Raw genomic sequence first — 4,975 nt, forward strand, 5'->3', positions numbered from 1 at the left:
CATGTCTTGTTTTCTGTTTAAGATTCCAGTGTGTTTGTTCAAATGGAGTCCTGGTATGCTGGAAGCATAACCTATAGTATGAAAGAGCCACCAGTTTTAAGTGGCTTCACTTAAATAGATATGTATTTAAGGTTTGGTGGAAGCTTGATTGTATCATACATACTTTCTTTATTTGAAATGATGCTAGAGAAACACAACTTGGTTGAACTTGGTGGAAGGTTAACATCATGTGAATACAATTAAGAAAGAATCCGTCACCTCCAACAGCGGCCATGAATAGCTGTACTGTAACTGCTGTATGTTAATTATGCATTAAGGTGTGTGTGTTATTTGGATGCTTGGTCACTGCTCTGCTTTCCATGGTTTCAGTTGAATTGGTTTTTTTGCAGAAGCTGGGAATGTTTAGAATTTCTACGAGTTGCTTATGTGCTTTATCAAAGTAGACATGCTCAGCCAAACTGGCATCAACATAATATTCTCAAATACCCAAAGAAACATCACGCAGGAAAACATAATTCTCGTATGCGTAGTCTGATGTTAAGGCCAATATATGTCCTGGGGGATTTAAGTTTCTCAGAATTGTTACACTGCTGTAGAAGTATACTCTTGGAATTCAATATTAATATCTAAAGTTGGGTTTCTGGTGATGTGCCCTTGGGGCTTAGATTTTCATTATTAGTATCATATGTGACTTAATAACCTGAAAGGCTTCCCGGGACTCTGGTGTTAAATTTCCTGGATGTGATAGCAAGCCTGTTAACATAATCTACTATCAGAAGCGTTGACAAATTTAAGGACTGTTTCCTGTTGTATTGCATATTTCAGATGTGCTTGGTGGGGTCCCAGACTAATAAGATTGAGACCACCCTGGCTTATAAGAATCAGACTTCTGTATTGCACAGAACAAAGCTAAGGATGCTTCAAAAAAGTAGTCAGCTCTCACTAGCTACAAGGCAGAAAGAAGCTCCACAGTCAAGAGCCTGAACATACCTCTTTGAAGTGAGGGTAGTTATGGAGATGTTACAGTGCACATACGTGTTAATCGTGCTGGAAGACAGGGGTTTGTAATAGAGATGACTTGACAGTGTAGCAGCAATTATTTGCTTGTAGATTAGGGAAGTCTCTGCTTGCTTTAGAAAAGGCAGAGGATTCATGGTAGAATGTGGAAACTTTTATTGAATCTGCTCAATAAATATTTTACAGCTTTTTTTTTTTGGCATAAAACACAGTTTAAACAAAGCCAAACTGAACTTCGAACTGTAGTGAATTAGCTGTTCCTAGGAACCAGTGGCCTTCTTGTGTTGCATGATTTGTTAGTAGGTCTTGGATGTGTGGATAGAGTTATGGTGTTATGGGTTGGTTTGGGTTTGGTTTGTGTTTTTCTTTTTTAAAAAAAATAAAACTAAACACCGCACCACCAAAATGCACAAACTTGCAAGAGTGTAATAAATTGCATTTTGTATGACTCATTGAAGTTGGGAACAAGTGGTACCTCCTTAGTAGTCAGACATGAATACAGCTGTAGTATGAGCTGACTGGTTTTACTTCTGAGAGTCTTTGAATGATCCTCTTTAAAAAAAAAAATAAAACTAAACACCGCACCACCAAAATGCACAAACTTGCAAGAGTGTAATAAATTGCATTTTGTATGACTCATTGAAGTTGGGAACAAGTGGTACCTCCTTAGTAGTCAGACATGAATACAGCTGTAGTATGAGCTGACTGGTTTTACTTCTGAGAGTCTTTGAATGATCCTGTATTGTATAAGGCTGTTTTGTTTAGAATTCAAGAACTGCAAACTGATCTGCCAGGTTTCTGATATTCAGTCTTTGGTCTCAGCATAACTTTGGAGAAGAATTTCTTAATCTTGAGTCCTGTAGAAAAGGTGATGGTGTGATATTAAAGGCAGACGATGCGTGTGGGGCTTATCTAGCTCTACTTCATATATCTGTGTCCTGTTAAAAGCTTTAAGCAATGAGAACAAAGCAGGCTGTTCTGCTTGTCAAGGGGACGCTGTTACTGTGTGTTAGATTGTGAAAATGCAGGTGTAGTTTGTTGCACCTGCTCATGGAACTGCTGGTCTGTGTACCCTTTTCAACAGAAACTGTGGCTTATTTAACTTTGCCTGTAGAAGAACAGTAGAACTATATTTGTGTGAGCATACAGAGAGAACTTACTCCATTGTAAATACATTAAAACCCTGATATTAAAATGTGTCTTGATACACTGAGCTTCTTGCTGTTCATGTGAGGAATATTTCTTGCTGTTACCTAAAGACCCTTTATTTCTCCTAGAACTAAAATATACATTTTCAAAAGCCTGATTGGAGTCTGAGAAGAGCTTCTACTCGTCTTCTGGCTGAATTCCCACATGTGCTGGATCCAGGCTGCCTGCTACTGTTAATAAAACTCTGTTCTCAACAGACTATTCACATGCTAAGAAAAATGATAGTAGAAGACTGGATTTCTGCCCTGTGGGTGAAAGTGCACTATCACAAAATGTTTCTCTTCAGGCAAACTGATGAATCCATATTCCTTTCTGCTTCATTCATTGCTGAAGAGTCTCGGCAAGGTTTGCATCTTGGCTGCTTCTCCACCTGAATCAGAAGCTTTGCGTTGCAATGAGGTTTTGGTTTTTAAGTTTACAGTGGCTTTTGCTGTTGAAAAGGAACCTGGTTAGTATTAATAAACTGGAAAATTCTGAACAGCACAGGCCTGTCTCTCAAGTAATACTCTGATAAGCAGGTTTTCTGCTCTAAAGTTACCTATATTGGGACTCCTTCCTCTTAAATGATGTTATACCATAGTGAAGCTCAGGCTTCAGTAAACATTCAAAGTGATATTTTCCAGTGTGGATGTCATTGTCATAATGAATAACACACAAAAAAAAAACCACTAAAAATTTAGGTGTGAGTAAGATGGAAGAGTTTTTCTTTCCTGTCATACATTTTCAGTTGCTAGTTATTTTTCTAGTTGTTACTGTTGAATCCTATTTAGCTTAGGAGTTTAATCTGCGCTGTAGTATCAAGTTACCTGCACTACCTACTTTGAGATAAGTGTCGAATCCAATTGAGACATGGCAGCGGGCAGTTTAGTAGGGGCTACTTCAAATTACTGTGAAAAATACCATAAACCAGCCTGTGCTTAATTAATGCTAGGAGTACCATAGGTCCATTGCTTCTGGTACCGACTAGTTTGGTTTGCTCAGTAGTGTAGTTCAGTAAATAATACTCAAAAATATAGTTTTGAGCAGCGTAGACTTGTAGACAAGCCATGAGTTAATTTGACTTTCTCAGTATCTCTACTCTGTGCTATTGTCCTTCATGTTTCTCATTGCTCCTTCTGTGTTTCCTAGCTAGTTTACACTCTTGAAACTTAAGTTTGAACACCATTCTTATTAACACTTTAAACACGAGTTCTTAATTTGTCCTTCAAATTTAGCAGCACTAATTATTTGCCTTTTTTTTTCTTCTTCGGGCACATAATCCACCGGTATTGACTATTTTTAAGGTCAGCATTCTAGCAAAGGGAATATTAAGTTTCTTCCCTTCCTCTTTGCAGAAATCTTTCGTGTATGTGAAGAATATATTTTCTGTTAAATATATTTTTCTGTTGAAAGTAAAAAAATAATCATGGACTTAAGTTGTGACAAGTAAAGTTGGGTTGGTACATCAGAAAATGTTTTGGTTTTTTTTTTTCACTGAAAGAATGAATAAGCTTGGGATTGCATTAGACGGGAATGCTGATGTCGCTGTAATTTGGCCTTACTAATATGCTTGTATCTGCCAGTGCTTTTTAGGGGACAGGGGATGACCTAGTTTCATTCCAGCTTTTTTTCCTTGGCTTCTGTGTCTGACATTTTCAGTTCCTGTTTGGATTTCTTCTTGCCTACCCTGTAGATGGGCATAAGGCAATCCTGCTACTTCCTTTGCAAGCAGCGTTGCATTTCTTAGTTCTCAGATGCAATTGACTGCTCCCGAGAGGTTTCCCCTGTGTATTCTATGCAATATGTAGGATGTTCCTATCCCCCTTCTTAATCTGATGCGATCTGTCTACTGTAGTGCAGGGTCTGCCAAAGTTCAGCTCTGTTAGAGTAAGATCTTACAGCATAGGAAATAAAGAACCAATAAATAATCTTTGGTACCCTGTTGATAGGCTTCATAGAAACTTTGTAGGACTGATTACACTGTAGTACATTGATTACGCTTTCACTCAGCTGTCAAATGCTGATAATGCTATCTATGAAGTCTTGCCACTTCTTTTCAGCAGTTACTACTTTTCCTTCAGCCAGTGAAGCTGTCAATACTAGCAACACTGCGTGTTTGAGGGAGAGAGAAAGGTTTGTGTTTCTATTTAAGGGGGTGGCTAGCAACACTGGGTGTTTGGGGGAGAGAGGAAGGTTTGTGTTTCTATTTAAGGGGGTGGCTGGATCTCTACTGTGTGGTGTTTGCCAGGACTTTGATTTCTGCCTTCAAACAGCAAGCAGTGTGCTTACTTCACCCTGGCTGCACAGAAGTGAAGTGGCTCCTCTGAACCACCTGGGTCTGGTGCCTCCTGCTGAAGAGGTGCTGAGCTCTCAGTGCAGGCTGCACAGGACATTATCCAAAGAAGGATTGAACGTGTGTATGCTACATGGAGCACACAAGCATGTAGCTTGCCTGTGGCAGTGAGCCTGACCTGATCCAGATTTTCTTAACACATGGGATTAGAATTGCCTTAAGGGTGTTTGTTAATTGAGCTTTGTTTCTTCTTGCTGCTATTGAAATGACTTTCCAGTAGGTTGCAGTGCAAATCCCGTGCTTTGCTGCCTTTCAGCAACCTAATGGGAGGCTCCTGAGAATGAGAGTCTCATTCACACTTAGAGTAAAGCATGATCAGGTGTGTGTTTGTCTTATTAAACAGGTGGGGAAAATGGTCTGACAAGCTCAATTTAATGAAGTTAGTAAAAAAAATCTATCTTGATCGCAGGAAGAGGA

The sequence above is a fragment of the Calidris pugnax genome, unplaced genomic scaffold (genome assembly GCF_001431845.1).
Source record: "Calidris pugnax isolate Ruff unplaced genomic scaffold, ASM143184v1 scaffold70, whole genome shotgun sequence".
NCBI classification, from domain to species: domain Eukaryota; kingdom Metazoa; phylum Chordata; class Aves; order Charadriiformes; family Scolopacidae; genus Calidris; species Calidris pugnax.